A 27,481-nucleotide genomic window follows, 5' to 3' on the forward strand; every position below is an offset into this window, starting at 1 on the left:
GAACTGAGCGATCATGTTTTCTTCAGTATTGCTCAGTGCATTATGAAGAAGTGATTTAAAAACCAGCACAGCACTACAGCAGTAAAAAGGCTGTTACCTGTACTGCTACATCAAATTGCTGAAAGCTGTATGCAAATGCAAAACTATGTGGGCAGAGCCAATGCAAATTAGCCTTATGCACTTTCCCAGAGGATTTACGGGAAATAAAGTAATACAGTACAAGAAGCTATATAGTGTTATTTGGGATTGAAGTTTTAAAACATACACCGTCTTTACACCCAATGAAGTCTGTGCAGGAACAGAGCTGTTATTAGCTCTGCGACAGGTAAGTACTGAGACACTGCATGTGCTTTTTGTGTGTGTGTGTTTGTGTGTGTGTGTGCATGCGCATGTGTGTGTGTGTGTTTGTGTGTGTGTGTGAGAGCGTGTGTGTGTTTTTGTATGTGCCAGTACAGCAGCATTGCATGGGTTGGGAACATTAAGCAGCCCAATTACTTCTAACTGTGCGATAATCAGTTCAGAGAGATGATAATGAGATGTGAATCACTTTTACTCTTTCATATTTTACAACGACATGTATCTGGAGAGTTTTTCCCCGGGCCTGTGCTGAAAATTGGCTTTGTTCCAAGTTGGACTTTCCCGGAAAACAAATGTTAAATACAATAAAATAAATAAAAACTGCATTTTATCACTGTAGCACTATTAGGGTTCCCCTACAAAGCTTACTACTAGCCTTATAAGAATATTTTTTCATGAATCTTAGGGAATGTGTTTTGCTGATGACTGTAGCAAAAATTACATTATTTTTGAACATTTAGAGAAAAGTATGTTTTTTTTTGTTCAGTATAATACTGATGTAGACTTTGAAAGTATTAAACTGATTGTAAACATGAATTTTTGCTGTTTTACTACTTTGTTGGTATTTAATGTCCGCAAGCTATTTTGATTTATTTGTTTTATACTTTTTTCCTTGGTTCTTCAGACAATGTTCAGGGCTCTCAGAGTTGTTGATATATTTATTTTATTTTATTTTACATTTGTTGACCGGGCTAGTCTAACTGGATATATGTCCATTTTCAGTAGAGGCCCGAGGAGAAAAGCTCCGAGACAATAACAAGGACAGAAAAAAGAAACATTTATACAAATAATCCGCAAAAAATAGCAATTACAAAAAAAAATAATTGTATAGTCCCCAAGGAAAAAAGTTAAATACGAGAATAATTACATGAGTAAACAATTGATTGCCAGCAAAAATAATTTTTTTTTTTTTTTTTTTTTTTTTTTTGACAGCCAAAAAAAAGAAAAAAAAAATAGTTCTAGTTCAGTTTCAGTAAGCAAAAAAAAATACAAAATAAAAATAGCATAGTGGGGAGATACAAAAAAGAGAGCAAGAAGTATTAAACATGCCATATATAGAAGGTAGAGGAGTTTCAGCAAAAGAAATCCAGTTTGAGAGTTAGAGTAGAAAGAGGAGAAATAAGTATCAGTCAGGCTGAGAGCAGGGGCAAAGCCATCTGGTTTTAAAGTTTTTCAGCTGATTCTTGAAAAGGTTGGTGGAAGTAAGGGATGTGATCTCAGTTGGAAGTTTGTTCCAGGAATTGCCAACTGCATTTGAGAATAGGCAGTCTCCAGCTTTGTTAAAGGATTTGGTAGTGGCGACTTGTAGTTTTTTAGCTGATCTTAGGGTAGGAAGGTTTTTATAAGAATTTACTAGGTTACATAGTATGGGAGTGTTTGTAGGATGATGTAAAATCTTGTGAATAAAAATGAGTTGCTGGTAAACTAGTTGGTTTTGTACTTCCAGCCATCCGAGATGTCTAAGGTTAAGGCAGTGGCGAGTACGGAAGGGGGCACCAGTGGCAAATTTAGCTATGTTGTTGTAGGTGGTTGCTAGTTTATTTAGATTAGTTTTGGATAGGTTGGTATATATATATATATAGGTGAGGCATAGAGTAGGGTGGAAATAAGGTGGGTTTGGGAAATAGAGATATTTGCTGACTCTGTAAGAAATGATCTGATTCTGTAGAGGAATCCAAGTTTTCTATTTACTGATTTAATACTAGCGTTAATATGTGAGTCAAAGGTGAGATGTTTATCTATTAATACACCAAAGAGTTTGGTGGTGGTTTCAGGGGCTATTACTGTGCCATTGTTTGATTTTACTGTGAGATTGATAGAGGGGGATTTCTGTGTGGGAGTAAATAGCAGTAATTTAGTTTTTTTAGGGTTCAGGAGGAGACAACGTTGATGGAACCAGTTTTCCACTAAAGTAAAGACAGTTTGTGTGTTAGCCTGTAATTCAGCAGGGGAGGATGTGGCACATGCCAGAGTTGAATCGTCAGCATATTGTATGCATGTAGTTTGTGGAAGGGAAGTTTTTAGATCATTAATGAAAATTGTGAAAAGGAGAGGTCCAAGAATAGATCCTTGAGGGACTCCAAGGGTGATAGGAAGCTGAGAAGATAGATTGTTTTCCCAGAGGACTGCTTGTTTCCTGTTTTCAAGGTAGGATTGGAACCATTTTACTAGTTGATGATCAATGGAAAGTGATTCAAGTATACTTAATAGTATTTGGTGGTTAACTATATCAAAGGCCTTTGAGAGATCTATAAAAAGAGCAGAAGATAGTAGGTTAGTATTCCTGTTTTTATTAATGCTATCTGTAAAGGATAGAGGAGCTGTTGTGGTACTATGGTGAGGCCTGAAACCATGCTGGCAGTCAACTAGAAGGTTGTTTTGTAGGAGATACTGAAGTAATTGCCGATGGATGCATTGCTCCATAATTTTTGCGATGGGGGAGAGAAGGGCTATTGGGCGGAAGTTAGATAATTCATTTGAGGTACCTCCCTTATGCAGAGGGATGATATGGGAGATTTTCCAGATGGATGGGACATAAGATTCAGAGATGGTTCTGTTTATTAGGATAGAAATAGGGTAGGCAAGTACACCAGCTGCGACTTGCAGGAATTCAGCTGGGAGCAGGTCAGCTGATGGTGTACATGGTTTTAGTTTAAGAAGCAAGGAGTGTATCAAAGATGTTGGGACATGTTGAAGGTTAAAAGGCTGGGGTAATTTGGTTAGTGAGGGAAATTTAGTGGTGGAAGTAGGTGGTAAGGTGGTTGCTAGTGCTTGGACTGTTTCAGAGAAATATTTATTAAAGGTGTTGGCTATATGGCTGGGAGAGGTTTGGGTTAGGTTTGAGGGGGTAGGTGTTTTGGACTGTCCTGGGTGGAGTAATTTGTTGATACCTGACCAAAACTTTTGTGGATTATTTTGTTGGTTTTGTTGGAATTTGAGGTAGAAGTTTTTTTGTCAAGGATTATGGATTTTTTTGTGGAATTACGAATTTGTCTAAAGTTTAGGTGATCTATTGGGTTTCTAGTTTTTCTCCATTTGGACCAGAGTTTGTTCCTTAGTTGCATGTTTTGCCTTGTGTCCTTAGACAGCCAGGGGGCTGGTTTATTTTTTGTTCTGACAGTACAAGTGGGAGCATGTTGCTCAAGGATCTGCAAGAATGTTTTGTTAAAGTGTGAAATGGCTTTGTCAAGAGGTAGGTATTTTAGGGGTGACCAGTTGCAAGCTTTAAGCTCAGCCTGAAAATTACTTGGGTTGAAATATTTTTTTTCTGGTAGTTCTAAAAGCTATTAGATTATGAAAGTGGGTCTTTTGCCTAGTGATGTAAGTAAGAGAATGGTCACTAATGTTGTCAGGGAGTATACCTGTTTGATAAAGATGGGGGTCCTTATTTACTAGAATCCAATCTAAGGTAGTTTGTTTTTTGTTAGGTTTGTGGATCCTGGTTGGGAAGGTAATGGTTTGGTGGAAGCCAAAGAGGTTCATATGCGTAGCGGGAATGGGAGATGTACAGCTATTCCAATCAATATTAAAGTCACCAAGGAGTATGGTTTCTTGTGGTAGGGATATTGAAAGCCAGTTTAGGGTATTTTCGAGAGTACTAATATTGTTCCCAGGGGGGATGTAAGAGCAGATAATGTATATTGATTTTTTCGCATTAATTTGGAGCTTCGAGGTTAAGATTTCAGAGTTATTAGGAGGAGGAGGTTGCATATCTAATGATGTGATCTTCAGTTCAGATTTGAACAGTATTGCTAGTCCACCTCCCTTTTTATTTAAACGGTCTAGTCTGAGAATGTTATAGCCTGGAGGGACAATGTCATTATCTTTCGTTGTAGGTTTAAGCCATGTTTCAGTAAGGCATAAGATGTCAAAGGAATAGATGTCTAATAGGGCATTTAGTTGGGTTATTTTGTTATTAACACTTCTTATATTGAGTTGACCTATAAGTAGAGAGTTAGGGCTTTTAGTTATATTGCAGTTCTAATCCAGTGTTCATGTACTGTAAAAAACGACTGTATTTTACATTGTTACTGTGCATTACATACGCTCATATTTTGCTTTTGTCATATTAATTATGCCTATAGCAATGTCCATATTCAGACGTCTATTAAAGATGATTATATTCTGCTGTTTGCTGGGCGGTCACGGTGGTGCAGCGGTTAGCATTGTCACCTCACAGCAAGAGGTTCTCTGGTTCGATTCTCGGCTGGGGTGCCTTCTGTTCGGAGTCTGCATGTCCTCCCTGTGGTTGTGTGGGTTTCCTCCTGGTGCTCCGGTTTCCTCCCACATCACAAAGACATGCAGTAGGTGGATTGGACACTCTGAATTGGCCCTAGGTGTGAGTGTGTGCGTGTGTGTGCTTTCTGTGGAAGGTTGGGCGCTGGGCTGGCAACTCAACACCGTAAAACTCCACTGCCAATCATAAGCGGACAGATGATCCGCTGTGGCGACCCCTAACCGGGAAAAAGCCGAAAGAAGAAGAAGAAGATATTCTGCTGTTTGCTGTATTGTTATACTTGTTACACAAAGTATATTATGATGTTTATTTTATTTACTGCATTTGTCTAAATGGCCTTGCCATGGCTGAAAAGGGTCTTGGACCAGTTCCCTTACTCGGTTAATTGAAGAAAATAAATAAGTAAGTTACTGCTGTGGTCTTTGCAGCTGCTGTGGCTCGAATGCGTTAGGTAAGACAAGAAGTTTATCTAAACTTCTTCATATAGTAGAATGAACTATAGTAAGATACCAGTAAAGGTTTCCCAAGTGAATAGTGAACATTTAATGTGCACACATTAAACTGCAGAGTGCAGTCCCATGAAGTATTAGCTTGTTAAACTATTTTGCCAAATGCATTTCCCTGAAACCAAGCATATTTGTAATCAGTTTTTGGCACCATGTAACATCTTACATTTCAGCATAAAACTTTACAACAAACATGTGAAAATTAAAGCATAAAATGTAATTCTAATTTGTGGTGGCAGACAATCCAGAAGTATAGCTAAGGCAGAACTAGAGGGGCAACTGCCCAGGTGCAAAGTGTTGGGGGGACATGATCAGCTGATCTGATCCTCTCTACTGGCTTTTAAAAGCTGGTATTGCATTTGTAGTCAACCCTGAGTGCTGTAGCACTCTGTGTGTGATGTAAACTGTAGCAACTGCTTGCTATATTGTAATAAGCAGTTTGCTACAGTTTAAAAGAAGACATTTTTTTTACTAAATTCTGAGTGCCAAAGTGCTCAGTGCAGGTAGGGTATACACTGTAGCAACTTTTGCTACATTTGCAGCAAAGAGTTTGTTATAATTTAAAAGAAGTATATATTTTTTTTTTGATAAAATGTGTGGGAGGCCGAATGAGACAAGACACAGAAATGGGTCCTGAATAGCTGGGGCAGGAGGGAGGGGAGTGTGTCGTGCATCTGGCCACCTGGATGGTGTGCCAGTAGAAGGACTGGCCATCATTTTTTTTTTTTTTTGCTCTTCAAAGGAAGAACTGTGGGGTGGTGGTAGATATGACTGCAATAAGGTGATTGCTCCAATGAAGTGTTTTTTTTTTTCTTTTTTTGTTGCTCATCAGTTGAAGAACTAAGGGGTATTGTTGCTGGTTTATGGTACTAGCACAGGGCTGTCATTGAACCAGCTGCACTTTTGGGGCAATCCTACATTTCTACATGCAATGGGCTTCACAGTGCTGCATTGCCTGGGTCTATATCATGAGATTGACATCTTAAAATGTCGACTCCCATTTGTTTGACACGAAACGGAAAGAAATCAGTTGGCCGTTCTGTTACACCTGCCCTTTCCCTGACTGTAGTGCGGTCTCGGAGTTAGAATATTTAGTTGGGGGGGGGTGTGGGGGGCCCCACTTAATATATGTTTGTTTTTGTGTGGCGTTGGTGTTTGGCCAACTGATTTCTTTGACCGTTCGGGAAAGTTGGAGTTTGACATTTTTATGTCGAACAACTGAGATTCGACATTTTAATATGTCAATCTCATGATATAGACCTGCATTGCATTACATAATGTAACTTTCTCTGAGACTGCACAGCCTTAATGTGGGTAATCAACTTTGATGTAACCAGCCCTTCACTGAAGCAATAGATAACGAATTATCCACAGACAGATATACCTAATTACACACTCTGCAACAACATGATATAAAGCCACACAGTGATTGTGAGGTTCTAATGGCAGAGACAATGGCATATGATGAAGGCTGTGTTAATGAAATTGCTCTTGGCAAGACTGGGAAAATGCATACCTTGCACAGCTTGCCAAACCTAAACTGGTGAGTGAGAGGTACATGCATTATGTCAAAAAGGTTGTGAATGTACCAAGATGTATTAGTGATTCCTAGAAAAGAGAGGTTCTGTATGTGCACTCATCTTTAACACAGTGGATGAGAAAGACTTCTGCAAAGGCATTTGACATTGCTATCAGCCAGTATTATTGCCATCGACTCATCAATGTTTGTATCATTTATAACAAAGCTGAAGATGGAAGTGGCACTCAAGAGAGATAACCTGGTGATATTATACCAAGGGTTGGGCTACATCAGCTTTTGCTGAAGACATGTGGAACCTCCCATCTGTACAATCGCTGCATCAAATAACAAGACAGAAGTGTTAGATTGCTACATTAGATGATATGGTGAAGGTGCAAGAAGGTATCTAACAACTGCAAGGATACTCTTAACAGTAGCCAGTGTTGTGAAGGAGGATATACTGCTTAAGACATTTAGATTCATCATTTCCTCATAGAGCATAGTAGAACAGAAGATATAAAGGTGACCTTGCACTTATTTATGATTATAAATCACAAGGATTTTGGAAAATATCTCATGATGGTTAATGGAAGAGATGTTCCTCACCTATAAAATAAGATACTGCTTCTACCCCTCCAGGCAGGAGGAATAAGACACCTTGTAGAAGTTTTTTAACACTTTTTTTTTAATTTTATTCAAGCCAGTTAAGTGAACTGATGGATAAGCATTCATGTTCTGAGCTGTACTTGAAGTGAATGAAAATGTGTAACTTGTCTCAGGATCAACTTATATTAACCAAAACTTAATAACAAAAATACAGTCAAAATACTTCTCAGCACACCACTTGGAAGCATGTCATTTCCAAAACTACTGGGCATGAAACCACCTCTACAAAGGATTTTCCAGAAGATGCTGTCATACATAGAAAAAATATCCTTAAAATGGACAATGTGGATAAAAGGTAGAATATATATACAAGAGAATGGCAATAGCCTGATCTTTTAAAATATATGATCCAACAATAAAATGCTTATATAGACCATACAGAAACAAGTTTAAATGCCACTGAGGGGAGATTGGATGAGCAAGAAAACCATAGTGAAGTTTTGCTAAAACAAAATAATCACTTACTTGATAAGGTGAATGATTTAGAAAACAAGAAAAAAAGAATATTTGGTATGCATGAAAAAATGGAAGGAAAAAATATGGTTAATTTCCTTATCCCTGGATTCAAGAAGTGTTAAAAACCTTTTGGAGGGCTTAACATATAGTAAAGAGAGAGCCCATAGATCTCTAACAAAGCACCCACTAAAGGAAGGAGTCCCTCTCAGGTTTATAATTGTCAAATTCATCTCATATCTGGATAAAGAACATTCTTTTAGAACTGCCTGGGCAAATCCCTCTCTGAATATTGGTAGTTCTAGGATCAGAGTTAATAATGGCTAATCTCAGATAGTAATGGAAAAAAGGAATGCGTGCTTACCACTGGTAAAGTCCCTTCAAATGTGATAATAAGTACCACATTTTATTTACAGCAAGCTTAAGAATCTATCTCTTAGAAGGAATACGAACTTTTGACTCTTTAAAAGATTTATTTTCCTTTCTTTCTTAAGTCTAGAAAGATCAACAGTCTTCAGAAAGAAATTGAGTGGAGCCACATAAGCCTAGAGAGACAAAGAGACCTGGATGGAAGACTGTTCTAAAAAAGTGTCATGAAAATGGAACATTAATGCAATGGCAAGTGTGTTTATTTAAATGAATTATAATGTTTATCTATTCAGCAATACAGATATAGAAACTTCACACAAGACTATGGGCTAGATTCAATAATACCTACATTAAATGTCCTCTAAGTGTACACAGTCTGTATTCAGTAACACCCCCTACCACATTTTTTGTGCTTTCTAGTCACTCAGAAAGATTACACTAAATGTAGTCTACACTTTGAGGCAACCTTTATGAATCCTCCTCAGTATTTAAAGCTGCAAGAAAATCAGTAAGAAAACTAAAAATAACAGCAAGAAGGTGTGAGTTACGCTTGTGTTATCTGTTCAGTCAGAACGGTGTTCACTTAGTGTAGGATTTATTGAATCTCAGACTATATCTTTCTGGACTTCACTGTGAAATTTTTATATATTTTCTTGGAGGATTTAAAACAAAAGCCTTGAAAATAAATATTAATCCTATTGAACTGAAATACAATGCAACTTTTCAAACTTTGTCCTGTATTCTTTAGGATAACGACTGTATTTATCACATATAACAATGTATTACAATACATAACATTTAGTTTACAAGTGTATGTCATTTAATTAAGTAAAGCATACTTAGCATATTTAGCATATTCTGTTATGTAAAAAATATGTTGTTTCACAATAATATAGAGTTTACTTTTAAAACTACAGTTGTCAAACTGCAGCTTTAAGTGATTTGCATTTTCAGTATGCAAATTGACTTACTCGTCTTTCGGCTTTTCCCGGTTAGGGGTCGTCACAGCGGAACTCCGGTCCGCTAATGATTGGCAGTAGATTTTCACAAACCCCGAGGTGCCAGCTCGACGTTCAACCATCGTCAAAGGCACGCCCATTTACGCATGTCTTTTGACCGCCCACCCAACCGCGGGGAGGACATGCAGATGCCACACAGAAGGCACTCCCCGCACTCCAGCCGAGAATTGAACGGGAGAACCTCCTGCTGTGAGGCAACAACGCTACCGCTGCACTACCGTGGATATGCTAATATTCATTATTTGCTATTTTGGCATTTTTCTGTTAATATCAGTCTTTTTTCTTCGACTAAACTGGAGCTCCCTCATTTGTTTAAGCAGTAAAAGTCAAAATATTGCAATAATAAAAAAAAAAAAGTTGTAGAATTACTCTCTGAATTTTCACTGCCAAATAAGAGGGGCTTCAGGGATTGAGTTTCCTGTTTGGTAGACAGTCGAGCAGAGATAGAAATAGTGAGCTTACTTGCTCTGCGTACATTTTTTTTTTGTTTAAATAAAGTTCATTAAATGTCATAAAATAGGTACAGGAACATAGGACTGAATATACACAATGAAAAATAAACATTTCCTTAGAAGTATACCATGTATCATTTCCTGCATGAATAGAAGCATACACAATATCTGCAAGCATAGCACTTGAATGTGTTTTTTTAGAACTGGTAGCACTGTTAGCTGTACATATAATATAATGTTTTTATTTTAAAAAAAATTGTGGATGTCCATGTACAACTAATTTAATGCTCTCTTTATTTATCAAAACACTCTAATACTTGTTTAAAATCTGTTTCATTAGATTATTTGCAGCCTATATTACAACAAACATTTATGCTTTATGTTCATTCGCTAAATTCTGTTCACACAGGGATCTGTTTTTAGTCAGTGGAGTCTATCTCACCAGTGGTAAACATCATGAGACAAAAATCAATGAAATGTATAATTACAAAAAACTCTATGAAAATCTTAATGTGTTTTACAGGGGGCAAGCACCCCTGCAATTTCCCCATATGACAGACTTCACCCCATACCCCACGTACTTATATACCATCTCTGTGCTCATCCAACAGCAAGGAGTACAGAAATCACCCATTAAAGGTAAAACATGGCTTGCACAGTCGTGGTTTTATAGTAGAGTAGAAATGTGTGTAAAAACTTGGTGAAAATTGCATTTTCAATTGGTTTGACTCATCCAGTTTACTGTCTGGGGATTACACACTGAATGGTAGTTGTCCCATTCAAATAGATCAGAACTCCACTGCCAGTCATGAGTGGAGAGGTGATCTGCTGTGGTGACCCCTAACTAGGAAAAGCTGAAAGAAGAAGAAGAAAGGAATCACCTCTTTCTTGAAAAATCTTTGTGTAGTATATAAATGAGATATTTTCTCTTTAAAAACAAACAAAAAATATTAGTAAGGTTTACAGCATATTTGTAAAATGTAGGGTGATCGGAAGTATTCTTAGAAATATAAAGGAATTGTCCCTTTATCAAAAGTATACTGGTAGAAATAGGTGCTTGACACAATCCTTTTAGCATAAACCAAATTTATTAATCTGCTATTCATCCGAAGACTTCATCAGAAACAAGCAATCACATAAAATTGCAGCCATACTTAAACCAAATTTGTTAAACAGTTAACCAATAGGAAAACACTGATGTTAACCCTTAATGCATCAAACAGAATAAATGACAGATTTTCTATACTTAAAAAAAAAAAACATTTGCTATTTACAGCTTCATTTAAACCAGGCCGAAGTTGAGCAGCCAAGCAAATCTGCCACTCAACTTCCTTCCTTTCAACTTCATTCTTAAAATCACCTTCCCTTAAGTCCATATGTAACATGTCCAAAACAGAAAAAATAGGCAGTTTATGAGTCTGGCATTGTCTTCCTGCTAGATCATTAGAAAAGACTTTACAACAATAACAACAAAACTACTTATCAGAAAAGTTATCATAGAAATAATACTTTTTTTTTTAATGCACAGACGTCTAACATGCATAGTGTGCATAGATGTTCTTCATTCCACATTGCTGCAGTCCTAACCATTGGGTAGTCCGCTGTCCCAGTCGGCCCGAATACCAAAGTATATGGCTGACGTCGGTCAAGGCGCATTAGTCTGACGTCAGGACGTCAGGGTACTAATGCGCATGACCGACGTCATATCCTCAGTCTTTTTTGCCGCATGGTCCGATGCAGAAGCAGTTTTGCGAGTGCAGGTTGGCGTTCTGAAATTTTCTGAAGTCGGAGTTTCAGACCGAATCAAAGTTGGCTAAGTACCCCGTTGGGGAATATTTTGGTTTTTTCTTGCCTCAGTATTTAACCGGATGTCAGAAAAAGTGAATAACTGTATTTCTTGTGGGAAACAGATACCTCATAGGGATTACCATACCTTGTGTATACCTTGTTTAGGGCCTGAGCACGACGTTGTTGGATGCCGCTCTTGTGCTAGATTTAACAAGCGCACTATTAAGAGAAGGTTAGACTGTGCCAGGTTAGTTTTTGGGAAGCGTTGTAATTATAAAATGCCGTCGGATGCTCCGACGCCCGTCCAAAAAGCGCAAGGACAAAGTAGCAAAGCCTAGAGTGGAAGAACCGGCAGTCCCGGACGTCGGTTCTTTAGAGGGCTCAGTGGAGCCGGAGGTTCTGCCAGGAGTTTCTTTGGAGTCTCAGGGAGAGACTTTACTGTTACAGGATGTGTCCTCTCAGGAGGTAGGCCAGGCTGAAGGGGCTTCTCAGGTGGCTGTTCTTCCCTCTCTTCCTAAGGTGGTTAGAGCCTCCCCTTCTGTTTCCAAGGCTTCTTTGAGAGGCAGGCCAGGTTTAACTTCAGTGGGGGTTTATCCTAGCTCTTCAGGATCTTTGCCTAAGAAACATATGCTTAAAATGGCAGAGGATTTGATTACTATGATTAGAGGTTCTATGCCCTCCTGATAAGAGGCCTAGGGTGGAACCTGAGTTTGAGAGTTTTGAGCAGTGTTCGGAGGCTTCTGAGTCTTCGGCTGAAGACTTGCAGGAGTATCCTCCTTATTCTGATTCTGATGTGGATGATTCTACTCCTTCAGCTTCTCCTCCTGAGGATTTTTCATTTTCAGAGACTCTGCATTCCATGAGGGAGCATTTTAAATGGGAAGGTCAAGATTTCTCTGATTCCAGGAAGAGGCTTAGGGAATTCTTGTTTTACCCCAGCATAGGCCTTTAGCTATACCTCCTGTTCTGAATGTGGTGGAAGATGTTTTTGCAGAGGCTTCCCTGAACCCTGATTCTTTGCCTCCGGCCCCAGTTAAACCGGATAGGTACTATAGGGTGCCTGAAGCTCATAAGTATCTTTTTAAGAGTCCTAGGGCAGACCCGGAAACTGTCTCTCAGGGGCCTAAAGGTGTTAAGGCTTCTGTTGTTAAAAATCCTGTTCCTCCTGATAAAGAGGCAAGGGCTTTGGATAGATGGGGAAAGAAAGTGTATACTTCTTCCACTTTAGCCATGAGGGCGTTGAATTGTCAGTTTCACATGTTAAAATATCAAAATTATCTCCTTTCACAATTGAAGTCTAAGGTTGATGCTCTGGCGGAAGGTATTGAGTGTAAAGAGTTGCAGGATTTAGTTCATGTGTCTGAACAGGTGGGTAAGCATTCATTGCAATGTGGTTTTGATGCTGTGCAGGCCTCCTCGAGGGTGGCTGCCACTGGTTCTGTTCTTCGTAGGCACGCCTGGTTGAGGGATCAGAATTTAGCTGAGCATGTTAAGACAAGGATTTTGGATGCTCCTTTACAGTCTGACGTGTTGTTTGGTTCACCTGTGGAAGCAGTTTTAAAGAAAATGGAGGACAAGGCTAAGTCTATGCAAACTGTTAAAGATTTTTTGCAGGTGCAGCCTCCGAAGTTTAGTAGAAATTGGCCTTCTAAGGGATGGACATATCCTGCTTATGATTCCCAGTCTAGGGGTAGGTCTAGACGTGGTAGGGGCAGAGCTCAAGGTTCTTTTAGGCCTAGAACAGGGAGTTCACCTGCTCAGACTTCTGGTGAGGGCAGGGGTCAGTCCTTTCGTAAGCAGACCCAATGACCTGCCTTTTCAGCTGCCAGTACATTCTCGTCTGGCAGCACCTTTGGGAGGAAGGCTGGCTCTTTTCAAAGAAAATTGGGATTTAATTACCCAAGACAGATGGGTTTTGGATATCATTCACCACGGTTACAGGTTTTATTTCCATACCTTGCCTCCTTTCAAAGGCATGCCAGACATTCCTCCTCTACAAAGAAAAGAGGCTCACAAGCAAATTTCTCTGTTACTCCAAATAGGGGCCATTCAGCCGGTTCCTGTGCCAGAAAGGGGCCTAGGATTTTATTCTCGCCTGTTCCTAGTACCAAAGAAGGGGGACACGTGGAGACCAATTTTGGATTTATCTATCCTCAACACTTATCTGGACATTCCCAAGTTCAAAATGTTGACGTTACAACAGCTTTTACCTCTGCTGGGCAAAGATCACTGGATGGTAACTTTAGATCTCAAGGAAGCTTACCTTCATGTGCCTATCAGACTAAGTTGCAGGAAGTATCTGCGTTTTCGAGCTGGAAATTCACATTATCAGTTCTCTGCATTGCCCTTTGGCTTATCTACTGCGCCCAGAGTATTCACAAAGGTTCTGGCTCCAGTGATAGCTTACTTCAGGCTAAAAGGAATACAAATCTATCCTTACTTGGACGACTGCCTGATTCTGGCTCAAGAAAAGGAAGACCTTTTACAGCATTTGGAATATGTGATAGCAGTGCTAAGATGCCTAGGGTATTCTGTGAACGAAATAAAGTCCAGTCTAGTACCCTCTCAAGACATGTGCTTTCTGGGTGTGAGACTGAATACAGCAGCCCAGATGGCCTTTTAACCCCGGACAAACAAAAGAATCTTTCCATTTACTTCCATCAACTATCTCTTCAGTCCGGGCTGACTGCAAGGACAGTCCTTCAAGCCTTAGGGTTCATGGCATCTTGTATTCTGGTGCTTCCCAATGCCAAACTGCATATGAGGAAGCTGCAATGGTATCTCAAAAATGTATGGACACAGCACTGCCAGGATTTGGACACTGTCATTCAAATAATACCTTGCATTCAACAGGAATTTTTATGGTGGGCTCAGGAATGTCACCTAAACAAGGGACTCTCTGTGACCCGGCCAGAGGCGAGTCAGATTCTAACGACAGATGCCTCAGACATTGCTTGGGGAGCTCATCTGAATGGAAAGTGGATACAAGACAAGTGGCCTGCCAAACTACAGCATCTACATATCAACATGAAGGAGATGTTAGCAGTCCAGTTTGCATTAATGGCTTTCAAGGAGTTACTTCTTCCAGGGCAGGTGTTGATTCAAACAGACAACACAACTGTCATGTGGTACATCAACAAACAAGGGGGAACACATTCATACCCGTTATGCAGGCAAGCAATGATTTTATGGGAGACTGCACTCAGCTTGCAACTAACTCTTCAGGCAAGGTTTCTGCCGGGAGCAGAGAACTCCTTAGCAGATGTGTTAAGCAGACAAATCATGGATCCCCACGAGTGGAAACTGGATCTTCATGTATTTCGGAAATTGACAGTGTCATGGGGAACTCCAGACATAGATCTGTTCGCTTCTCCACTAAACCACCAGCTGCCAAAGTTTTGCACAAAGGGGTTTCATCTCACAGCTTGGAAAGTGGATGCTCTTTCTTTCAGTTGGAAAAATCTTCATGTGTATGCCTTTCCACCTCTGCCTCTTCTCCCAAAGGTGCTCCTAAAGGTCAGACAAGACAAGCCAAGGATGATTTTAGTAGCTCCAGATTGGCCTCGGCAACACTGGTACCCATTACTGAGGAGTAAGGAAGCCTCCATGGCCTTTACCTTTGATTCCACACCTGTTGTCTCAGAGGGACGGTCACCTGCTCAATGTCAAGCTTCACTCTCTTCATCTAACAGCCTGGCATATTCTGTTTTGAAACACAGCAGGTCTCAACTTCCTCAACAAGTTTTAAATGTGATTATGGAAGCCAGAAGACCTAGTACAAGGAAAGTGTACGAAGAAAAATGGAAGAGATTTTTATTTTGGAGTGCAGCAAAGAATTTGGAGATTTCTGAGCCTAATTTGAGTGTGGCTCTTCAATATCTTACTGAGTTATTGGACAAAGGTTTGTCTTTCTCTTCCATTAAGATTCATGCTGCAGCAATTTCAGCTCACTATGATTGTGACCCACCATTGTTTTCGCATCCTTTGTTCAAGCAATTTCTTAGAGGGGCAAAGAATATAAGACCCCACGTAGAGCTCCTACTCCTGCTTGGGATCTCAATTTTGTGTTGGAGAAACTTACTCTACAACCTTTTGAGCCTGCGGCTACTGCTGAATTGAAATACTTGTCATGGAAGACTGCTTTTTGTTGGCCATTACTTCTGCTAGAAGGGTTTCTGAATTGCAGGCCCTTATGGCGGTAGAGCCTTTTGATTTTCCATAAGGATAGGGTATCATTACGTACTAATCCTTCTTTTATGCCTAAGGTGGTTTCTAGTGTGGCTTTAAACCAAACTATTCATTTGCCTACTTTCTATGCAGATCCCCAAAATAAGGGGAAAAGATTTTGCACACTTTAGATGTACACAGGCAGTTGCGTTATTATTTAAGCAGGACTAAGGATTTTAGGCAGTCTCAGCAGTTGTTTGTTTCTTTTGCTTTGAGTTCTCAGGGCAAGCCTGTGTCAAAACAAACTATTTCTAAGTGGATTGGCTTTTGCATTGCATTTTGTTATTCCCATCATGGCAAGGAGATTCCAGCTGGGATTAGGCCTCATTCCACTAGGGCTACTGCCACTTCAACACCATTTCTAAGGGGTGGCAACTAAGGATATTTTGGAGGCAGCTACTTGGAGTTCAGTGCATACTTTCTCTAAGCATTACCACCTTCCTCTCTACTCTAAATCTAGGGCTGGTTTTGCCACAGCTATTTTGCAAGGCATGTTGACAGCTCCTGCTTCCTTATGATTTGCCAGCCTCCCTTACCTCTGCTTTGGGATTCTACCCAATGGTTAGGACTGCAGCAATGTGGAATGGAGAACATAGTACAGTTTTGTACCTACCATAAATGTAGATGTTCGAGGATCCACATTGCTGCAGTCCAATTTACCCTCCCTCCTTCCCCTCTGTGTTTAGGGGTGGTTGTGTGGGTGAGGTTATACTCTTGTAATTTTGTATATATTGTGCATATTTTTGTTGCAGGAGTGTTTGGTGTTTTTGGTTTTGGGCCTTGTCTTTTTAGGGTCTTCTGACATCTGGGGCAAGAAAAGACTGAGGATATGACGTCGGTCATGCGCATTAGTACCCTGACGTCAGACTAATGCGCCTTGACCGACGTCAGCCATATACTTTGGTATTCGGGCCGACTGGGACAGCGGACTACCCAATGGTTAGGACTGCAGCAATGTGGATCCTCGAACATCTACATTTATGGTAGGTACAAAACTGTACTTTCTAACACATCAGGTGGTGATCAGACTGTCTCTTTAAATTCAAGCACCATGGAAAGCATAAATGAGGCTGCAGTGTCATGTGACAGAATTCATGCAGAGAGTAATGGAGGCCCAGGACCTTCTGAGTGTACTAATACTCAAGACTTTAAAGACTTGCCAGGTTTGGTTAACAATAATGCTGGTTCTGTACAAGATTTTGATAGAATGACCACTCGTTCAGCTAACAATAATTTTTTTGAGGCAGAGGAGCCAGAGCTACAACACCAGGAACAACCAGCAGCAGGAAGCGCGGAGAGGAAACAACAAAAAAATAAGTACAAAGACTTTTGGAAATGTTTTTAATTTGTCTAATGTTTGTTTGCAAGATGTTCATTATAAAATGTTAAAGTTAGGCTTGAACTTTGTTCCTAGTCAATGTGCTAAATAAACTAGAACTATTGTTGACTTTAAAAAGTATGTTAGGAAGCTGAATCTGTTTTATTTTGAATGGTATCAGTTCTAAGATTATGTTCTGTGAACCTTCAAGTTATAACCCGATTCTACATCATACTATTAAGGTATTTGAAAGCAGTTGTGAAGAAGAAATAAGGCAATGCTGTAAGAATAAATCTAAAAATATGTTTTTTTAACTTAAGTCAGAGTGAAATTAGAGCTCTAAATGATTTAAAGAGTTTTAAACATCTTAGCTCTATGAAGGCAGACAAGTGGAGATTGCCATAATGACACAAGAGAGTTATAATGCAATTGAACAAATGTGAAGAATAACAACAGCAAATGAAGAAACAGCTCTCGGTACACAGATTTATTTGTTAAAAAACAATGAACATGAAGTGTTTTTTGTTTGATATAGTAACTCAAACTTCTTCAGATAAAAAACGTTGACCATTACACTGTTTAAATGCAACAAGGTCATGTGTTCCAAATAATTACCATATTTAATTAAAACTGTTAACCTTATCCTACCTTTTGTGAAAAATAGTAAAACATCCTAAGTACTGATAGACAAATAGTGAATAATTATTCAGGGTAATGCTACTCAATGCTAGAAGTCTAAACCTCAAAATGCACTCACTCGAGGCACTCCTTAAAATGGAGAACATCGACATCTGTGCAGTGAAAGAGACCTGGTTCAAAGCTCCAGAGAGCACCCCTGCATTACCAGGCTATAATTCATACCACACCTTTCGGCCACCAAACCCAGACCGAAACACTAAAGGTGGAGGCTTGTCCATATTCATTAAGGATATCCACAGCTCCAAGCTAGTTGCTCAGCATAATGCATCCGAGATTATCCAAGTTCAACAAACTCTGGGCAAAACCACAATCCAGATTGTAGTTTGCTACAGAACCCCCACCATGCCCCAGGATTCCCACTTCTGTTTTCTTGATACACTGGAAAATATTAAGGTACAACCTTAATAATGGGTGATTTCAACTACCCCACCATTAACTGGAAAAACTACTTGTGTACCAACTCTTTTGCTCAACATTTTCCGGAATTCATCAATTCCAATGCCTTGGATCAACTTATCCACACCCCCACCAGGGGCAGCAATATCCTAGACCTGGTCATCACCAACATGGGCGACCGGTGTTCCACACCAAAGGTCAGCTCCTCGTTGGTCAGATCCGACCACAAGCTAATCACCCTAGACATCCACATACCACTCCCATCCCCCCCATTAGGAAAACAACCGTAAAACATTTCTCCAAAGCCAACTTCACGCTTCTTAAGACAGAAGTGGCAAACTTCACGACACCCATGCAGATGGACAATAGAGGTATGACTGCTGAATCCTCCACAAATGCACTTTATAAGCACTTACATGAGTGCATGGATCATGCTATCCCTAACAGAACCAAGATGCTGTCCTCCAAAAAAAAATGAAGCCATTCTGGTGGTCTTCTGCCATAAGCAAACTGTACAACAGAAGAAAGAAACTGTTGCAAATTAGAGTAAAATCCCACGATTGGAAGAACTCCCTGGTCAACCTCAGTAAGAAGCTGAGATCCCTCATAAAATCCTGCAAAGCTAGTTATGAAAACAAAATCGCCACTGATTCTAAAGACAATGACATTAAATATACAAAACCAACTGACATTGCCAATATCCTGGCAGATAGGTTCAGTGCTAACTTTACCCCCCTCTCGCCCCCTAAAGGGCCCATCTCTGAAGAATGCAATGTTCCTGTAATCACAGCTGCACAGGTAAAAAACTCACTCTCCAAAGCCAAAAACACAGCATCCATGGGACCTGACAACATCCCAGGCTGCCTTCTACTCGAACTACAGAATGAACTGGCACCCCACCTAAGTACCATGTTCAATTATAGCCTCACCTCAGGCTTTAGGCCCATTGAATGGTGCACCATGACGGTTATCCCACTCCACAAAAGGGGGGGCCATAACAGACCCCGGGAACTACTGCCCCATTAGTCTGACGAGCCTGGTCTGCAAGGCCATGGAACGTATCATCATGGAACTCATAAACAAAGACACTGGAGATCTCCAAACTCTGGACCCCACACAGTTCAGGTTTGTAAAAGGCAGGTCATGTCTCCTAAACCTGATAGACTTCTTTGAAGCAGTCACCAAAGCCATAGATGAGGGTAAGGTGGTTCACACAGCCTATCTAGATCTCGCCAAGGTGTTCAACAACATCCCCCACTCTGGAATTATATATAAACTCACTAAACTAGGTATAAATCCCTTTGTCACAAGATGGGTTGCCAACTAGCTTACTGACAGAACCCACACTGTGAAAGTAGCAGACTCCAAATCCGACTTCAGACCAGTGACAAGTGGAGTACCACAGGGTTCAGTCCTGGGACCTCTCCTGTTTGGTATCTACTTCTCTGAAGTACAGGCTAACACAGACGGTCTTTGGCTAACTAAATTCGCAGATGACTGCAAACTAGGAGCCATAATCGAAACTCCTAACGATGTGGATATCCTACAAAAGGGCCTCACTGAGACAGATGCCTGGTGTCAAAGCCATGGTCTCAAGCTCAATGCCAAAAAGTGCATCGTCATCCCCTTTGGTAAAAACTCTGTACCCATGAACTACCACATAGGCAGTAGTCTACTTAACACCGAAAGTGTGATAAGAGACCTTGGCACCCAGGTGGACAGTAGTCTCTCCTTTGATAATCACATCGCCACAGTGGTCAGGAAATCCTTCTACATGGCACACCTCATCAGAAAAAGTTTCTCATCCAGAAAAAGAGGCCATTGTTCCCCTCTACTCATCACTCATTAGACCCATTATAGAGTACCCCTTTTGGTATGTATCTCACAAGACATCTGCAACAACTGGAAAGGCCTCACAAAGAGGATTACTGGCCTCAAACAGATGCCCTACACAGACCGACTCAAAAAACTCCAGCTTTACTCCGTCGCCTATCGCCTACTCAGAGGCGATCTCTGCCTAACATACAAAGCTATGTCAAACCCAGAGCTGTTGGACATGCTCCACTTAAAGAAATCCCAATCCCTCCGAGCTACATACTCTAGGGACCTAAACCTTGTCACCACAATAAACAGAATATACTGGAGGGATAGATTCCTGTCCCAGAGACTTCCCATACTCTGGAACAGACTACCTATCTTTGTCAAACAGAGCTCCTCGTTAGTACTCTTCAAGAAAAATCTTGATGACTGGATGGGTAATAAGAAATTCACCCCAGGTATCACTTCTGTGGTTCTGCTTGACAGGGGCACAGGAAAATCATTTTCTTGGGTGGCGAAAGCCAGAGTACCTTTTTGGCTATGCTTGTATAGACCATAGGGCCAGTAGTCTAGTACCTACCTATGAACCTGTGAACCTATAAGTTAGGTGATTTTCCTACAGTAATATTCTGAAGAGGGATGAACTTAAAAAATCAATTGGAGAGCCCAACACCTTGCCTAATACAAAACCTTGGAATGTATAAGTGTGAAACATGCAACTACTGTAAATTTATGGAAACAGAGCACAAATTTTGTATAAGAAACATTAGTTACTACATACAATGGAAGTTTAATTTTAATTCAAAGAGGATTGTTTATGTGGCTTTATGCTAATCATGCCCTGCCTTCTACATCGGAAAGACCGAGCAGAGGTTCAGGGAACATGTGTACGAGCATATTTATTGCATCAACAATAAAAAGATAGAGAACGCATTAGCTAGACACATTATAAACTTTCCTAGCATCAGTTTAAATTCAGAGTTATAGACCAAGTGTCTTTGGACACCAGAGGGGGCACAAGCTCAATTCTTTTGGATAAACTAGAATTAATGTGACAACTTCCAGTTAATGCCTGTCAACACCCACCCTTAAATGAAACGTTCAATATTAAGTTATTTGAAATTGAAAAGCCTTACTAGATAAGTAGAATGTAGAGGAAGGTACCAATTTATTGCCTAAAAATAAGGTACAGTACATACCTAATATTTACGGTTTTGTTTATTCTGTCAGTTAAGTAGTTTTTATATTTTATTTTATATTGACTGTATTATTTTAAAGTCACTCAGTATGTGCTGCTAAGTCTTTGTAAAAACTTGTGCTGCCAAAACAATAGTAATTTTAATGTCTTTCATGGTTTTACTATTTTTCACAAAAGGTAGGATAGGGTTAACAGTTTTAATTAAGTATGGTAATTATTTGGAACACATGACCTTGTTGTATTTAAACAGTGTAATGGTCAAAGTTCTTTATCTGAAGAAGTTTGAGTTACTATACCAAATGAAAAGCGCTTTCTTAAGTTGCTGCTGTTATTCTTCATATTTTGGTGGTAGTACTTGTGGATTTACTTGCAAATGAACAAATGCTCAGTAATGAATCAGAATACACAGAGGTTAGAAAATGTGATGTGTTGAAAAGTCATAGGAATGTATATGATAGCGTATATGAGTTATTAATGAATGCTGATATTAATTTGGAATTGTTCAATTTTTTGCATATTGATGAACCAAAAATAGGTGTACTGTTTGATATCCCTAAATTACATAAAAACTATCAGAATCTCCCCTTTAGACCAATAGTTTCTGTGCCTAGATGTAGTACAGAGAATATTTCTGTTTCTTGATTATGTTTTTAACCCATTGTTTAAGAAACTGGAATTGCATATTAGTGACTCATGAGATTTCCTTAATCAAATTAGAGAATTTCATGCGAGGACAGAAACCTCTGACAATATTTCTTCCGTTATTTTGATTATAGTGTATATTTCTTCCCTTTATACGTCGATTCCTGTAGAAGAAGGGTTACAATTATTAAGTAACTTTTTACAAAAATATGGGCACTATGACACACACCAAGTATATCTATATAGAACTTTAATGGGTATAGTTTTAGTGAATAATTATTTTATTTTTAACACTAAGTTTTACAAACAAAAGAAGGGAGTAGCAATGAGGATGACAGTAGCCCCCTCCTTTGCTAACTTAGTTTTAGGATGGTGGGAGAAAGAATTGTTACCACACATTTCTATGTATGACAAGATTTTGATGTACTGCCATTTTGTAGAGGATTTAATTTTTATTGTTTTAGAAGCTGATTTTCATTTGAATAATTGTATGCTAGAATTGAATAATAGTTGTACTTTTCCAGAATTTACAACAGGAAACTTTGGTCTTCGTGTGAACTTTTCAGACATAGATTTAGAGTGGGATGGTGCCAAATTTATTTCTAGAATTCACAGAAAAGAAACTTTTAACAATAGCTATGTCCACTTCAAAAGTGGGCATCCTATGTACATTAAAAGGAACATTCCACTTGGCCAATACATTAGAGCCTCCAGGATGGTCAGTGATGACCAAACATTTTTGAATGAAATAGAATTTATCAAGAAGTTATTCTTGGGAAGAGGTTACAGCTTGGACTTGCGCAATCATACAGCAGATGAAATTATTAGCGTTAGAACCAATACATTTCCACCCATTATTATACATGGTTTTATTAGTAAACAGATTATAAATGAAGCAAGAGATGAATCTTTTAACTCCCATTTTGCTTCAAGGTTTTGTTTGGACATGACGGTGGTTTCCATGACCATTAAAAATATTGTCAAAAACAATTGGAAAATGTTGCTAGGACATGAAGACCTGACAAAAGTAGTGGGGGATAGGCCCCAGTTTAAGGAAAAGAAAAATAGAAACATTAAACAACTGTTAGAATTTTCAGGGACGAAAATTACAACACCTTGTACTAATAAGGTCTTTGGTACTTACAAATGTTTGAACTGCAGGATGTGTAGGTTTATTTCTGAAGGTCCCTTCATAGACTTATCACATTGTAACAGAGCTATAAAAGTGCCAGGTAGATTTGATTGTTCCTCTACTGGGGTTGTTTATGTTGCTTTAAGTTTGTCATGCACAGCATTTTATGTTGGCATGACTACCAGAAGTCTGGGTACTAGAATTAGGGAACATGTACATGCTATTATGACACATGATGAGAATAATGTGCTGTACAAGCATTCTGTAAATGTTCCAGTATTAAGAAATTTATTTTTTCTGGTTTGGAAGTGGTACATATGGACTTAAGGGATGTTGATTTTAAGAATGAAGTTGAAAGAAAGGAAGATGAGTGGCAGATTTGGTTTGCTACTCACCTTCCTCCTGGTTTAAATGAAGCTGTAAATATCAAATGTTTTTTAAAGTATAGAAAATCTGTCATTTATTCTGTTTGATGCATTAAGGGTTAACATCAGTGTTTTCCTCTTGGCTAATTGTTTAACAAATTTGGTTTAAATATGGCTGCAGTTTTATGTGGTTGTTTGTTTCTGATGAAGTCTTCGGATGAATAGCGGATTAATAAATTTGGTTTACGCTAAAAGAATTGTGTTGAGCACCTGTTTCCACCAGTGTACTTTGGCTGTTTGGTTGCTTCTCTCTGGTTCCTGGTTGTTTCGGTTTTATGTTGTTCGTAATTGTCCCATTGTAATATTCTTCACATGGGCAGATGACGGCTCATGTAATAGACTGTTCATATATTCTTATGTAGAGGTTTATGGTAAAAATATCTGAAATGCTGTGTGGACATATGGCAAATCATAGCATCCAAAAAATGAGAGAATGTAATGCTATTAAATGAAAAATTCACACTAATATAATTTTGATCAAAACATTTATAAAGTCTCAGCATTGCCTCACCATTTAAAAATTATGCCATCAATAAAATGCTTATAATATCCAAAATGCTTAGTGAAAGTGGAATACAATGAAACATTTTATTCCGAATTAGAAACAAATATTTTGTTGTTACTTGGTCTGAAACAATCATCCATGGCAAATTTCATGTCTTTAGATCAAATGTCCTGAATGTTGATTTTCAAAGCACTGACAGTTAGAACCTTGAATATATTAAAAAAAAAAAAAAAAGACACACACACCACCAAAACATTTTGTAGGGGCAAGCTAATTATATATATCTCCTAAAGATTGCACTACAGTGAGAAATTGACCAGATCTCCAATCCCTACAGTACCGTCACACAAACTGCAGGTTTCCTGTTTGTACTTATACATTGACATTTCCGATGTCAATGTTTAGGTTTTGATGTTTTATTAGTGTTTATATCCATTGAGATATTGGCTTGTATCACCCATAATAATGCTGTTTGTATATAACCTTCATTATTGAAAATTAAAAGTTATGCTTGAGTAGAATATCAGTCAACTTGGCAGTAGCTTATCTTATCAACTAAGCTGATTTCTTGTAAGGTCACTGTTCCTCTGCCCTAATCCGGTACTGTGAGGGAAGTTAGAATAGAATGATGCAATGTCAGCTGCAACCATTATATCCCAATTTTAATATCTCAGTTGTGTAATGGAAAACAAAACAAGAATCACTTGTATCTGTAATAAAGGATGTAGCTACAAAAACAAACTGTTTTAATAATTATTCATAAAAATAGACATAGACTCAGTAAGATATCCATTGCCAAATTCAACAGGATGTATTAGAAGGACACAACTATTTTTACAGATCTTTGGAAGACAGTATGAAATTCATCAGTCTGGGTTGGAAAGTAAACAGAAAGGATATTCTTAAGAAAAAAGATGGTCTACTAATAAGCAAATATTGCATTATCCATGTAAGTTTTACATTTCTGCATAGGAGTTTTATAAGTTTAGAATATCAAGAAATATTAGATAACAATTCTTAACATTCTGTTGTCTGTAAAAACTTCCGTAATACAGGTTTTAGCTTCACCTTTGTCGACCTTGCATATTATTTTTGCTAATTACACTTTTAAAAACATTTATTTAATTAAACGTCAGACTGTTTCAAATGTTCCAGTTATGCAAATATATTCTTCTTAAATCTTGTTGAAGTAAGATTTCTAAAAAGGTAACATCTGGGTGTGATGAATATGTAAGATTAGAAGATGTTATTAACATATTCCCATTTCTCTTGGAATTACTTTTAATAGTCAAATTTAAGTTGCTATATCAAGAATGACATCAGATGTATTCACATGAGTGGTAGTGCAAAAATTAAGAAGAAACATGGTTGCGCTCCCATGCACCACCTTAGTAAGGTGTGCTAACCCTAACCCTACATCTTTGCTTAAAAAAAAAAAATACTACAATACTACCACAAAACAAGACAGTTTCAGACAAACACATGCACCACCACTTACCTGTTACAACAAAGCACACATCCAATAAAACATTCATTCACTAGTTCCATCTGTCAACCAAAGGAAAGCGTGACCAAACTCACTGCTCTCCTAATTTATCTACACACACACACATATATATATATATATATATATATATATATATATATATATATATATAAATATATATGGGTTCCCTTCACATGGTCGACATTTCAGAATGTAGACATTCATATGGCAGAGACCATATGATATGATCGACATTGGAAATGTTGACCATGTAGAAATGGCATCTCCATACAGTGCGGAATGGAAAGATTTCCAACTTTCGCACTGTAGTGCGATCTTGGAGTTGGTATATTTAAGTTCCAGGGGTTGCAGGGGGCATATCCCCCCCCCCGCCCGCTAGCAGCATGAAGGTATGTTTTTTTGTGTGTTTTATGTTTTTCTTCTATGGTCGACATTTCAAATGTCAATCATATTGTCTCGGCCATAAGAATGTCGACATTCTGAAATGTCGACCATATAAAGTAGATCTATATATATATATATATATATATATATATATATATATATAATACACACACACACACACACACATATATATATATATATATATATATATATATATATATATGTCTACTTTGAAACATCTAAAACCCATAACATCTAATTTCATAAAATTGAGACCAGAACTTCTAAAACCCATAACGTAGAATTTCATAACATCTAACACTACAAATTACAAGAAAATAACACCCCCTCCACGTATAACGACACTAAACTACCAAACATAATTATTACTACGTTTCTGCAGGGGGGCGACCCCCCTGCACACACCCCCCGTAAATTAAATATACCAACTCCAAGATCGCACTACAGTGGGAAGAAGTTAATTTCCTAACCCCACTGTATCAAGCCCCCCTGCAGAAACGTAGTATAAAGTGTGTTTGGTTGTTTGGCAGCATTATATGTCGTTATATGTGGAGGGGATGTTATTTTCATGTGATTTGTATTATTAAATGTTATGAAATTCAATGTTATAAGTTTTAGATGTTCTGGTCTCAATGTTATGAAATTAGATGTTATGGGTTTTAGATGTTTTGAAGGGGACTTGTGTGTGTGTGTGTGTGTGTGTGTGTGTGTGTGTGTGTGTGTGTGTGTGTGTAGATATATATATATATATATATATACACACACACACACACACACATATATATATAGAGTAAAAGATTTATTTTTATATATATATATATATATATATATATATATATATATATAGTAAAAGATTTATATATAACAGAATGCCGAAAGTGCATAAGAACGAATGTGAATATCTCGAATTTGCACTTATGCATTTCTGGTGCATTGCGTGCAGTGTTATGGTGCCTGAAATTGCAGGTGAGTGAGTGGTTGTGTGTGTTTTTGTACGTTGTGTTTGTGTGGGTAAGGGTAGGGAGGTGTAAGTGTGAGTGTTGGATTTCTTGGTGTTTGTGTATGTGTGATGTGTATTTGTATGCAAGCGAGTAGAGGATGGCGTGGTGTGAGTTTTTTTTTTTTATGTTATCTACGACCTAGGAGTTGGTATATATAAGTAGGGGGTGTGAGGGGTGCAGGAGGGCTTGCCCCCCTGCTTATCTGCAGTGTAGGGTTGTGTAGTTTGTGTGCTGTGGGTGGAATGGTGTGTGTTATGTGGTGTATGGTGTATGTATGCATGTATGTTCTTGATTGTGTGATTCGGGATTGTGGATTTTGGTTTTGTGAATGGTTCGACTTTATAGTCTCGGGTTACTGAAATTCGGGATTTCAGTAATTCGAGATTATGAAGTGAAACTATATATCTATATATATATATATATATATATAAGACCATAATACCAAAATTTCAAAATACTGAAAACTCACTTGACTGAAACTCATAAGACTAAAATCTTACAATGCAAAATTTCAACATAGTAGTGGCAGTGTGTAGACTACTGTAAGGTAAGTGAAAGGTATATGCCCTTTCCCCCACTGTAGTGCGATTCTGGAGTTACTATATATAGTTTGGGGGGTACAGACCCCCACATTGGTGTGTGTGGTGGGCGTAGCCCCCTACCTAGTTTGGTTTTATATCGTCCACTTTCTATTAAGAGGGTACGCAAGTAGTTTTTAAGTTCTGGAAAGAGTTAGTTATTGGTGTACTAAGTGTGCATGTCTATATTTCACAATTTAGTATGTTGAACTTTAGCATTGTAAGGTTTCACTCATGACTTTCAGTCAAAGTCAAGTGAGTTTT

The 27,481-nt window shown here is 38.5% G+C and overlaps 1 protein-coding gene across 2 annotated transcripts in view; it reads left to right on the forward strand.

The window, feature by feature from the left end:
- Positions 1 to 27,481, forward strand: part of NOXA1 (NADPH oxidase activator 1) — a 546,660-nt gene that overhangs the window by 276,416 nt on the left and 242,763 nt on the right. The window lies entirely within an intron of this gene.

This window comes from Protopterus annectens, chromosome 16.part0 (genome assembly GCF_019279795.1).
Source record: "Protopterus annectens isolate FY-2018-M chromosome 16.part0, PAN1.0, whole genome shotgun sequence".
In the NCBI taxonomy this organism is placed as follows: Eukaryota; Metazoa; Chordata; order Ceratodontiformes; family Protopteridae; genus Protopterus; species Protopterus annectens.